Source organism: Mobula birostris, chromosome 28, assembly GCF_030028105.1.
Source record: "Mobula birostris isolate sMobBir1 chromosome 28, sMobBir1.hap1, whole genome shotgun sequence".
NCBI lineage: Eukaryota > Metazoa > Chordata > Chondrichthyes > Myliobatiformes > Myliobatidae > Mobula > Mobula birostris.
The window spans coordinates 37259278-37272629 of record NC_092397.1 but is presented as its reverse complement, the minus strand read 5'-3'; positions in this window follow the sequence as shown (position 1 = coordinate 37272629).

Genomic DNA, 13352 nt, shown 5'->3' with positions numbered 1-13352 from the left:
CGAGTTCGGGTTCGTCTTTTAGTTAGACTTCGTGTTCGTGTTCCAATTCGACTTCGAGTTCGACTTTTAGTTGGACTTCGAGTTCGGGTTCGAATTCGAGTTCGAGTTCGAATTCGAGTTGGGTTGTGAGTTCGGGTTCGAAGTCGAGTTCGAGTTCGAATTCCAGTTTGACTTCGAGTTCGGGTTCGAATTCGATTTCGAGTTCGAAATCCAGTTCATGTTCGACTTTTACTTAGACATCGTGTTCGTGTTCCAATCCGAGTTCCAGTTCGGGTTCGAATTCGAGTTCGAGTTCGACTTCGAGTTGGACTTAGAGTTCGGGTTCGAATTCGAGTTCGGTTGAGTGTTCAGGTTCGAGTTCGAGTTCGTGTTCGAATTCTAGTTCGAGTGCGTATTCAAGTTGGAGTTCGAGTTCGTATTCGAGTTGGACTTTGAATTCGGGTTTGTATTCGAGTTCGGGTTCGAATTCTAGTTGGACTTCGAGTTCGGGTTCGAGTTCGATTTCGAGTTCGAATTCGAGTTGGACTCTGAGTTCGGGTTCGAATTCCAGTTCGAGTTCGAAATCGAGTTCGGGTTCGACATCTAGTTGAACTTTGAGTTCGGGTTCGTATTCGAGTTCGAGCTCGAAATCGACTTCGGGTTCGACTTCTAGTTGGACTTTGAGTTCGGGTTCGAATTCGAATTCGAGTTCGACTTCGACTTCGACTTCGAGTTCGGGTTCCAATTCGAGTTCGAGTTCGAAATCGAGTTCGTTTTCGAGGTCGGGTTCGAGTTCGAGTTCGGATTCGAATTCTGGTTGGACTTCGAGTTCGAGTTCGAATTCGAGTTGTACTTCGAGTTCGGGTTCCAAATCGATCTCGGGTTCGAATTCTATGTGACTTCGAGTTCGGGATCGACTTTTAGTTAGACATCGTGTTCGTGTTCCAATTCGAGTTCGAGTCCGGTTTCGAGTTCGGGTTTGAGTTCGGACTCGAGTTCGAGTTCGAGGTCGATTTCGACTTCGACTTCTAGTTGGACTTTGAGTTCCGGTTCGAATTCGAGTTGGACTCTGAGTTCCGGTTCGAATTCGAGTTCGAGTTCGACTTCGAGTTGGACTTAGAATTCGGGTTCGAATTGCAGTACGAGTTCGAAATCGGGTTCGACTTCTAGTTGAAATTTGAGTTCGTGTTCGACTTCGAGTTCGAGTTCGTACTCGAGTTGGACTTTGAATTCGGGTTTGTATTCGAGTTCGGGTTCGAATTCTACTTGGACTTCGAGTTCGGGTTCGAGTTCGATTTCGAGTTCGTATTCGAGTTGGACTTTGAATTCGGGTTTGTATTCGAGTTCGGGTTCGAATTCTAGTTGGACTTCGAGTTCGGGTTGGAGTTCTATTTCGAGTTCGAATTCGAGTTGGACTTTGAGCTCGGGTTCGAATTCGAATTCGAGTTCGACTTCGACTTCGACTTCGAGTTCGGGTTCCAATTCCAGTTCGAGTTCGAAATCGAGTTCGTTTTCGAGGTCGGGTTCGAGTTCGAGTTCGGATTCGAATTCTGGTTGGACTTCGAGTTCGAGTTCGAATTCGAGTTGTACTTCGAGTTCGGGTTCCAAATCGATCTCGGGTTCGAATTCTATGTGACTTCGAGTTCGGGTTCGACTTTTAGTTAGACATCGTGTTCGTGTTCCAATTCGAGTTCGAGTCCGGTTTCGAGTTCGGGTTTGAGTTCGGACTCGAGTTCGAGTCCGAGTTCGATTTCGATTTCGACTTCTAGTTGGACTTTGAGTTCCGGTTCGAATTCGAGTTCGGGTTCGAATTCGAGTTGGACTCTGAGTTCGAGTTCCAAATCGAGTTCGGGTTCGACATCTAGTTGAACTTTGAGTTCGGGTTCGTATTCGAGTTCGAGCTCGAAATCGACTTCGGGTTCGACTTCTGGTTGGACTTTGAGTTCGGGTTCGAATTCGAATTCGAGTTCGACTTCGACTTCGAGTTCGGGTTCCAATTCGAGTTCGAGTTCGAAATCGAGTTCGCTTTCGAGGTCGGGTTCGAGTTCGAGTTCGGATTCGAATTCTGGTTGGACTTCGAGTTCGAGTTCGAATTCGAGTTGGACTTCGAGTTCGGGTTCCAAATCGAGCTCGGGTTCGAATTCTATGTGACTTCGAGTTCGGGTTCGTCTTTTAGTTAGACTTCGTGTTCGTGTTCCAATTCGACTTCGAGTTCGACTTTTAGTTGGACTTCGAGTTCGGGTTCGAATTCGAGTTCGAGTTCGAATTCGAGTTGGGCTGTGAGTTCGGGTTCGAAGTCGAGTTCGAGTTCGAATTCCAGTTTGACTTCGAGTTCGGGTTCGAATTCGATTTCGAGTTCGAAATCCAGTTCATGTTCGACTTTTACTTAGACATCGTGTTCGTGTTCCAATTCGAGTTCCAGTTCGGGTTCGAATTCGCACTCGAGTTCGAGTTCGAGTTCGAATTCGACTTCTAGTTAGACTTTGAGTTCCGTTTCAAATTCGAGTTCGGGTTCGAATTCTAGTTGGACTTCTAGTTCAGGTTCGAATTTGAGTTCGAGTTCGGCTTCGAGTTAGACTTCAAGTTCGTGTTCGAACTCGAGTTCGATTTCGAAATCATGTCCGTGTTCGACTTCTAGTTGGATTTCGAGATCGGGTTAGAATTCCAGTTCGAGTACGACTTCGACTTCGAGTCCGACGTTGAGTTGACTTCAAAATCAAGTTCCACTTCGAGTTCGAATTCGACTTCTAGATGAACTTTGAGTTCCGGTTCTAATTCGATTTGGAGTTTGAAATCGAGTTCGGGATCGAATTCGATTTGGACTCTGAGTTCAGGTTCGAATTCGAGTTCGAGTTCGACTTCGAGTTGGACTTAGAGTTCGGGTTCGAATTCGAGTTCGGTTGAGTGTTCAGGTTCGAGTTCGAGTTCGTGTTCGAATTCTAGTTCGAGTGCGTATTCAAGTTGGACTTCGAGTTCGAGTTCGTATTCGAGTTGGACTTTGAATTCGGGTTTGTATTCGAGTTCGGGTTCGAATTCTAGTTGGACTTCGAGTTCGGGTTCGAGTTCGATTTCGAGTTCGAATTCGAGTTGGACTCTGAGTTCGGGTTCGAATTCCAGTTCGAGTTCGAAATCGAGTTCGGGTTCGACATCTAGTTGAACTTTGAGTTCGGGTTCGTATTCGAGTTCGAGCTCGAAATCGACTTCGGGTTCGACTTCTAGTTGGACTTTGAGTTCGGGTTCGAATTCGAATTCGAGTTCGACTTCGACTTCGACTTCGAGTTCGGGTTCCAATTCGAGTTCGAGTTCGAAATCGAGTTCGTTTTCGAGGTCGGGTTCGAGTTCGAGTTCGGATTGGAATTCTGGTTGGACTTGGAGTTCGACTTCGAATTCGAGCTGTACTTCGAGTTCGGGTTCCAAATCGATCTCGGGTTCGAATTCTATGTGACTTCGAGTTCGGGTTCGACTTTTAGTTAGACATCGTGTTCGTGTTCCAATTCGAGTTCGAGGTCGATTTCGACTTCGACTTCTAGTTGGACTTTGAGTTCCGGTTCGAATTCGAGTTCGGGTTCGAATTCGAGTTGGACTCTGAGTTCCGGTTCGAATTCGAGTTGGACTTAGAATTCGGGTTCGAATTGCAGTACGAGTTCGAAATCGGGTTCGACTTCTAGTTGAAATTTGAGTTCGTGTTCGACTTCGAGTTCGAGTTCGTACTCGAGTTGGACTTTGAATTCGGGTTTGTATTCGAGTTCGGGTTCGAATTCTACTTGGACTTCGAGTTCGGGTTCGAGTTCGATTTCGAGTTGGAATTCGAGTTGGACTCTGAGTTCGGGTTCGAATTCCAGTTCGAGTTCGAAATCGAGTTCGGGTTCGACATCTAGTTGAACTTTGAGTTCGGGTTCGTATTCGAGTTCGAGCTCGAAATCGACTTCGGGTTCGACTTCTAGTTGGACTTTGAGTTCGGGTTCGAATTCGAATTCGAGTTCGACTTCGACTTCGACTTCGAGTTCGGGCTGCAATTCGAGTTCGAGTTCGAAATCGAGTTCGTTTTCGAGGTCGGGTTCGAGTTCGAGTTCGGATTGGAATTCTGGTTGGACTTGGAGTTCGACTTCGAATTCGAGCTGTACTTCGAGTTCGGGTTCCAAATCGAGCTCGGGTTCGAATTCTATGTGACTTTGAGTTCGGGTTCGAATTCGAATTCGAGTTCGACTTCGACTTCGACTTCGAGTTCGGGTTCCAATTCAGGTTGTACTTCGAGTTCGGGTTCCAAATCGAGCTCGGGTTCGAATTCTATGTGACTTCGAGTTCGGGTTCGACTTTTAGTTAGACATCGTGTTCGTGTTCCAATTCGAGTTCGAGTCCGGTTTCGAGTTCGGGTTTGAGTTCGGACTCGAGTTCGAGTTCGAGGTCGATTTCGACTTCGACTTCTAGTTGGACTTTGAGTTCCGGTTCGAATTCGAGTTCGGGTTCGAATTCGAGTTGGAATCTGAGTTCCGGTTCGAATTCGAGTTCGAGTTCGACTTCGAGTTGGACTTAGAATTCGGGTTCGAATTGCAGTACGAGTTCGAAATCGGGTTCGACTTCTAGTTGAAATTTGAGTTCGTGTTCGACTTCGAGTTCGAGTTCGTACTCGAGTTGGACTTTGAATTCGGGTTTGTATTCGAGTTCGGGTTCGAATTCTACTTGGACTTCGAGTTCGGGTTCGAGTTCGATTTCGAGTTGGAATTCGAGTTGGACTCTGAGTTCGGGTTCGAATTCCAGTTCGAGTTCGAAATCGAGTTCGGGTTCGACATCTAGTTGAACTTTGAGTTCGGGTTCGTATTCGAGTTCGAGCTCAAAATCGACTTCGGGTTCGACTTCTAGTTGGACTTTGAGTTCGGGTTCGAATTCGAATTCGAGTTCGACTTCGACTTCGACTTCGAGTTCGGGTTGCAATTCGAGTTCGAGTTCGAAATCGAGTTCGTTTTCGAGGTCGGGTTCGAGTTCGAGTTCGGATTGGAATTCTGGTTGGACTTGGAGTTCGAGTTCGAATTCGAGCTGTACTTCGAGTTCGGGTTCCAAATCGAGCTCGGGTTCGAATTCTATGTGACTTTGAGTTCGGGTTCGAATTCGAATTCGAGTTCGACTTCGACTTCGACTTCGAGTTCGGGTTCCAATTCAGGTTGTACTTCGAGTTCGGGTTCCAAATCGAGCTCGGGTTCGAATTCTATGTGACTTCGAGTTCGGGTTCGACTTTTACTTAGACATCGTGTTCGTGTTCCAATTCGAGTTCGAGTCCGGTTTCGAGTTCGGGTTTGAGTTCGGACTCGAGTTCGAGTTCGAGTTCGATTTCGACTTCGACTTCTAGTTGGACTTTGAGTTCCGGTTCGAATTCGAGTTCGGGTTCGAATTCGAGTTGGACTCTGAGTTCCGGTTCGAATTCGAGTTCGAGTTCGATTTCGAGTTGGAGTTAGAATTCGGGTTCGAATTGCAGTTCGAGTTCGAAATCGGGTTCGACTTCTAGTTGAAATTTGAGTTCGTGTTCGACTTCGAGTTCGAGTTCGTATTCGAGTTGGACTTTGAATTCGGGTTTGTATTCGAGTTCGGGTTCGAATTCTAGTTGGACTTCGAGTTCGGGTTGGAGTTCTATTTCGAGTTCGAATTCGAGTTGGACTCTGAGTTCGGGTTTGAATTCCAGTTCGAGTTCGAAATCGAGTTCGGGTTCGACATCTAGTTGAACTTTGAGTTCGGGTTCGTATTCGAGTTCGAGCTCGAAATCGACTTCGGGTTCGACTTCTAGTTGGACTTTGAGTTCGGGTTCGAATTCGAATTCGAGTTCGACTTCGACTTCGACTTCGAGTTCGGGTTCCAATTCGAGTTCGAGTTCGAAATCGAGTTCGTTTTCGAGGTCGGGTTCGAGTTCGAGTTCGGATTCGAATTCTGGTTGGACTTCGAGTTCGAGTTCGAATTCGAGTTGTACTTCGAGTTCGGGTTCCAAATCGATCTCGGGTTCGAATTCTATGTGACTTCGAGTTGGTGTTCGACTTTTAGTTAGACATCGTGTTCGTGTTCCAATTCGAGTTCGAGTCCGGTTTCGAGTTCGGGTTTGAGTTCGGACTCGAGTTCGAGTTCGAGTTCGATTTCGACTTCGACTTCTCGTTGGACTTTGAGTTCCGGTTCGAATTCGAGTTCGGGTTCGAATTCGAGTTGGACTCTGAGTTCGGGTTCGAATTCGAGTTCGAGTTCGACTTCGAGTTGGACTTAGAATTCGGGTTCGAATTGCAGTTCGAGTTCGAAATAGGGTTCGACTTCTAGTTGAACTTCGAGTTCGTGTTCGAGTTCGAGTTCGAGTTCGTATTCGAGTTGGACTTTGAATTCGGGTTTGTATTCGAGTTCGGGTTCGAATTCTAGTTGGACTTCGAGTTCGGGTTGGAGTTCTATTTCGAGTTCGAATTCGAGTTGGACTCTGAGTTCGGGTTCGAATTCCAGTTCGAGTTCGAAATCGACTTCGGGTTCGACTTCTAGTTGGACTTTGAGTTCGGGTTCGAATTCGAATTCGAGTTCACCTTCGACTTCGACTTCGAGTTCGGGTTCCAATTCGAGTTCGAGTTCGAAATCGAGTTCGTTTTCGAGGTCGGGTTCGAGTTCGAGTTCGGATTCGAATTCTGGTTGGACTTCGAGTTCGAGTTCGAATTCGAGTTGTACTTCGAGTTCGGGTTCCAAATCGATCTCGGGTTCGAATTCTATGTGACTTCGAGATCGGGTTCGACTTTTAGTTAGACATCGTGTTCGTGTTCCAATTCGAGTTCGAGTCCGGTTTCGAGTTCGGGTTTCAGTTCGGACTCGAGTTCGAGTTCGAGTTCGATTTCGACTTCGACTTCTAGTTGGACTTTGAGTTCCGGTTCGAATTCGAGTTCGGGTTCGAATTCGAGTTGGACTCTGAGTTCGAGTTCCAAATCGAGTTCGGGTTCGACATCTAGTTGAACTTTGAGTTCGGGTTCGTATTCGAGTTCGAGCTCGAAATCGACTTCGGGTTCGACTTCTGGTTGGACTTTGAGTTGGGGTTCGAATTCGAATTCGAGTTCGACTTCGACTTCGACTTCGAGTTCGGGTTCCAATTCGAGTTCGAGTTCGAAATCGAGTTCGCTTTCGAGGTCGGGTTCGAGTTCGAGTTCGGATTCGAATTCTGGTTGGACTTCGAGTTCGAGTTCGAATTCGAGTTGGACTTCGAGTTCGGGTTCCAAATCGAGCTCGGGTTCGAATTCTATGTGACTTCGAGTTCGGGTTCGTCTTTTAGTTAGACTTCGTGTTCGTGTTCCAATTCGACTTCGAGTTCGACTTTTAGTTGGACTTCGAGTTCGGGTTCGAATTCGAGTTCGAGTTCGAATTCGAGTTGGGTTGTGAGTTCGGGTTCGAAGTCGAGTTCGAGTTCGAATTCCAGTTTGACTTCGAGTTCGGGTTCGAATTCGATTTCGAGTTCGAAATCCAGTTCATGTTCGACTTTTACTTAGACATCGTGTTCGTGTTCCAATCCGAATTCCAGTTCGGGTTCGAATTCGAGTTCGAGTTCGACTTCGAGTTGGACTTAGAGTTCGGGTTCGAATTCGAGTTCGGTTGAGTGTTCAGGTTCGAGTTCGAGTTCGTGTTCGAATTCTAGTTCGAGTGCGTATTCAAGTTGGACTTCGAGTTCGAGTTCGTATTCGAGTTGGACTTTGAATTCGGGTTTGTATTCGAGTTCGGGTTCGAATTCTAGTTGGACTTCGAGTTCGGGTTCGAGTTCGAATTCGAGTTGGACTCTGAGTTCGGGTTCGAATTCCAGTTCGAGTTCGAAATCGAGTTCGGGTTCGACATCTAGTTGAACTTTGAGTTCGGGTTCGTATTCGAGTTCGAGCTCGAAATCGACTTCGGGTTCGACTTCTAGTTGGACTTTGAGTTCGGGTTCGAATTCGAATTCGAGTTCGACTTCGACTTCGACTTCGAGTTCGGGTTCCAATTCGAGTTCGAGTTCGAAATCGAGTTCGTTTTCGAGGTCGGGTTCGAGTTCGAGTTCGGATTCGAATTCTGGTTGGACTTCGAGTTCGAGTTCGAATTCGAGTTGTACTTCGAGTTCGGGTTCCAAATCGATCTCGGGTTCGAATTCTATGTGACTTCGAGTTCGGGTTCGACTTTTAGTTAGACATCGTGTTCGTGTTCCAATTCGAGTTCGAGTCCGGTTTCGAGTTCGGGTTTGAGTTCGGACTCGAGTTCGAGTTCGAGGTCGATTTCGACTTCGACTTCTAGTTGGACTTTGAGTTCCGGTTCGAATTCGAGTTCGGGTTCGAATTCGAGTTGGACTCTGAGTTCCGGTTCGAATTCGAGTTCGAGTTCGACTTCGAGTTGGACTTAGAATTCGGGTGTGAATTGCAGTACGAGTTCGAAATCGGGTTCGACTTCTAGTTGAAATTTGAGTTCGTGTTCGACTTCGAGTTCGAGTTCGTACTCGAGTTGGACTTTGAATTCGGGTTTGTATTCGAGTTCGGGTTCGAATTCTACTTGGACTTCGAGTTCGGGTTCGAGTTCGATTTCGAGTTGGAATTCGAGTTGGACTCTGAGTTCGGGTTCGAATTCCAGTTCGAGTTCGAAATCGAGTTCGGGTTCGACATCTAGTTGAACTTTGAGTTCGGGTTCGTATTCGAGTTCGAGCTCGAAATCGACTTCGGGTTCGACTTCTAGTTGGACTTTGAGTTCGGGTTCGAATTCGAATTCGAGTTCGACTTCGACTTCGACTTCGAGTTCGGGTTCCAATTCGAGTTCGAGTTCGAAATCGAGTTCGTTTTCGAGGTCGGGTTCGAGTTCGAGTTCGGATTCGAATTCTGGTTGGACTTCGAGTTCGAGTTCGAATTCGAGTTGTACTTCGAGTTCGGGTTCCAAATCGATCTCGGGTTCGAATTCTATGTGACTTCGAGTTCGGGTTCGACTTTTAGTTAGACATCGTGTTCGTGTTCCAATTCGAGTTCGAGTCCGGTTTCGAGTTCGGGTTTGAGTTCGGACTCGAGTTCGAGTTCGAGTTCGATTTCGACTTCGACTTCTAGTTGGACTTTGAGTTCCGGAAATCGAGTTCGAGTTCGGATCCGAATTCTGGTTGGACTTCGAGTTCGAGTTTGAATTCGAGTTTGACTTCGAGTTCGGGTTCCAAATCGAGCTCGGGTTCGAATTCTAGTTGGACTTCGAGTTCGAGTTCGAATTCGAGATCGAGTGAGAATTCGAGTTGGACTTCGAGTCCTGGTTCGAATTCGAGTTCGAGGTGGACTTCGAGTTGGACTTCGAGATCGGTTTCGAATGCGAGTTCGAGTTCGGAATCGAATTCGGTTTCGAGTTCGGGTTCGAGTTCGGATTCGAGTTCGAGTTCGAGTTCGGATTCGAGTTCGACTTCGAGTTCGAATTCGACTTCGACTTTGAGTTCGAATTCGACTTCTAGTTGGGCTTTGAGTTCCGGTACGAATTCGATTTCGAGTTCGAAATCGAGTTCGGCTTCGACTTTTAGTTAGACATCGTATTCATGGTCCAATTCGAGTTCGAGTTCGGACTCGAGTTCGAGTGTGAGTTCGAATTTGACTTCGAGTTCGAGTTCGACTTCTAGTTGAACTTTGAGTTCCGGTTCGAATTCGAGTTCGGGTTCGAATTCTAGTTGGACTTCGAGTTCAGGTTCGAATTTGAGGTCGAGTTCGACTTCGAGTTAGATTTCAAGTTCGGGTTCGAATTCGAGTTCGAGTTCGAATTCGAGATCGGGTTCGACTTCTAGTTGGACTTCGAGTTCGAGTTAGGTTTCGAGTTCGAGTTCGAAGTCGAGCTCGAGTTCGAAATCAAGTTCGATTTCGTTCGAATTCGACTTCTAGTTGGACTTTGAATTCCGGTTCTAATTCGATTTGGAGTTCGAAATCGAGTTCGGGTTCGACTTCTAGTTGGACTCTGAGTTCAGGTTCGAATTCAAGTTCGAGTTCGACTTCGAGTTGGACTTAGAGTTCGGGTTCGAATTCGAGTTCGGTTGAGTGTTCAGGTTCGAGTTCGAGTTCGTGTTCGAATTCTAGTTCGAGTGCGTATTCAAGTTGGACTTCGAGTTCGAGTTCGTATTCGAGTTGGACTTTGAATTCGGGTTTGTATTCAAGTTCGGGTTCGAATTCTAGTTGGACTTCGAGTTCGGGTTCGAGTTGGAATTCGAGTTGGACTCTGAGTTCGGGTTCGAATTCCAGTTCGAGTTCGAAATCGAGTTCGGGTTCGACATCTAGTTGAACTTTGAGTTCGGGTTCGTATTCGAGTTCGAGCTCGAAATCGACTTCGGGTTCGACTTCTAGTTGGACTTTGAGTTCGGGTTCGAATTCGAATTCGAGTTCGACTTCGACTTCGACTTCGAGTTCGGGTTCCAATTCGAGTTCCAGTTCGGGTTCGAATTCGCACTCGAGTTCGAGTTCGAGTTCGAATTCGACTTCTAGTTGGACTTTGAGTTCCGTTTCAAATTCGAGTTCGGGTTCGAATTCTAGTTGGACTTCTAGTTCAGGTTCGAAATTGAGTTCGAGTTCGACTTCGAGTTAGACTTCAAGTTCGTGTTCGAACTCGAGTTCGATTTCGAATTCATGTCCGTGTTCGACTTCTAGTTGGATTTCGAGATCGGGTTAGAATTCCAGTTCGAGTACGACTTCGACTTCGAGTCCGACGTTGAGTTGACTTCAGAATCAAGTTCCACTTCGAGTTCGAATTCGACTTCTAGATGAACTTTGAGTTCCGGTTCTAATTCGATTTGGAGTTTGAAATCGAGTTCGGGATCGAATTCGAGTTGGACTCTGAGTTCAGGTTCGAATTCGAGTTCGAGTTCGACTTCGAGTTGGACTTAGAGTTCGGGTTCGAATTCGAGTTCGGTTGAGTGTTCAGGTTCGAGTTCGAGTTCGTGTTCGAAATCTAGTTCGAGTGCGTATTCAAGTTGGACTTCGAGTTCGAGTTCGTATTCGAGTTGGACTTTGAATTCGGGTTTGTATTCGAGTTCGGGTTCGAATTCTAGTTGGACTTCGAGTTCGGGTTCGAATTCCAGTTCGAGTTCGAAATCGAGTTCGGGTTCGACATCTAGTTGAACTTTGAGTTCGGGTTCGTATTCGAGTTCGAGCTCGAAATCGACTTCGGGTTCGACTTCTAGTTGGACTTTGAGTTCGGGTTCGAATTCGAATTCGAGTTCGACTTCGACTTCGACTTCGAGTTCGGGTTCCAATTCGAGTTCGAGTTCGAAATCGAGTTCGTTTTCGAGGCCGGGTTCGAGTTCGAGTTCGGATTCGAATTCTGGTTGGACTTCGAGTTCGAGTTCGAATTCGAGTTGTACTTCGAGTTCGGGTTCCAAATCGATCTCGGGTTCGAATTCTATGTGACTTCGAGTTCGGGTTCGACTTTTAGTTAGACATCGTGTTCGTGTTCCAATTCGAGTTCGAGTCCGGTTTCGAGTTCGGGTTCGACTTCTAGTTGGACTTCGAGTTCGTGTTCGAATTCGAGTTCGAGTTCGTATTCGAGTTGGACTTCGAGTTTGGGTTCAAATTCTAGTTGGACTTCGAGTTCGGGTTCGAAATCGAGTTTGGGTTCGAATTCGAGTTCGAGTTCAGATTCGAGTTTGACTGCGACTTCGACTTCGGGTCCGACGTTGAGTTGACTTCGAAATCGAGTTCGGATTCGAGTTCGAGTTCGAATTCGAGTTGGACTCTGAGTTCGGGTTCGAATTCGAGTTCGGTTTCGACTTCTAGTTGGACTTCGAGTTCGAGTTCGAATTGGAATTGGACTTCGAGTTCGGGTTCCAAATCGTGCTCGGGTTCGAATTCTAGTTGGACTTCGAGTTCGGGTTCGAAATCGAGATCGAGTGCGAATTCGAGTTGGTCTTCGAGTTCGGGTTCGAATTTGAGTTCGAGTTCGACTTCTAGTTGGACTTCGAGTTCGTCTGCGACATCGACTTCAAGTTCGACGTTGACTTTAACTTCGAATTCGAGTTCCACTTCGACTTCGAGTTCGGATTCGAGTTCGAATTCGAGTTGGATTTCGAGTTCGGGTTCGAATTCGAGTTCGTATTCGAATTAGAGTTGAACTTCGAGTTCGGGTTCAAATTCTAGTTGGACTTCGAGTTCGGGTTCCAATTCGTGTTCGAGCTCGAAATCGACTTCGGGTTTGACTTCTTGTTGGACTTCGAGTTCGGGTTCGAATTCGAGTTCGAGTTCGACATCCAGTTGGACTTCGAGTTCGGGTTCGAATTCGAGTTCGAGTTCGAAATCGAGTTCGTTTTCGAGGTAGGGTTCGAGTTCGTGTTCGGATTCGAATTCTGGTTGGATTTCGAGTTCGAGTTCGAATTGGAATTGGACTTCGAGTTTGGGTTCCAAATCGAGCTCGGGTTCGAATTCTAGTTGGACTTCGAGTTCGGGTTCGAAATCGAGATCGAGTGCGAATTCGAGTTGGTCTTCGAGTTCGGGTTCGAATTTGAGTTCGAGTTCGACTTCGAGTTGGACTTCGAGTTCGAGTTCGAAATCGAGTTCATGTTCGACTTTTAGTTAGAGATCGTATTCGTGTTCCAATTCGAGTTCGAGTTTTGTTTCGAGTTCACTTTCGAGTTCGAGTTCGAATTCGAGTTGTACTTCGAGTTCGGGTTCCAAATCGATCTCGGGTTCGAATTCTATGTGACTTCGAGTTCGGGTTCGACTTTTAGTTAGACATCGTGTTCGTGTTCCAATTCGAGTTCGAGTCCGGTTTCGAGTTCGGGTTTGAGTTCGGACTCGAGTTCGAGTTCGAGTTCGATTTCGACTTCGACTTCTAGTTGGACTTTGAGTTCCGGTTCGAATTCGAGTTCGGGTTCGAATTCGAGTTGGACTCTGAGTTCGGGTTCGAATTCGAGTTCGAGTTCGACTTCGAGTTGGACTTAGAATTCGGGTTCGAATTGCAGTTCGAGTACGAAAGCGGGTTCGACTTCTAGTTGAACTTCGAGTTCGTGTTCGACTTCGAGTTCGAGTTCGTACTCGAGTTGGACTTTGAATTCGGGTTTGTATTCGAGTTCGGGTTCGAATTCTAGTTGGACTTCGAGTTCGGGTTGGAGTTCTATTTCGAGTTCGAATTCGAGTTGGACTCTGAGTTCGGGTTCGAATTCCAGTTCGAGTTCGAAATCGACTTCGGGTTCGACTTCTAGTTGGACTTTGAGTTCGGGTTCGAATTCGAATTCGAGTTCACCTTCGACTTCGACTTCGAGTTCGGGTTCCAATTCGAGTTCGAGTTCGAAATCGAGTTCGTTTTCGAGGTCGGGTTCGAGTTCGAGTTCGGATTCGAATTCTGGTTGGACTTCGAGTTCGAGTTCGAATTCGAGTTGTACTTCGAGTTCGGGTTCCAAATCGATCTCCGGTTCGAATTCT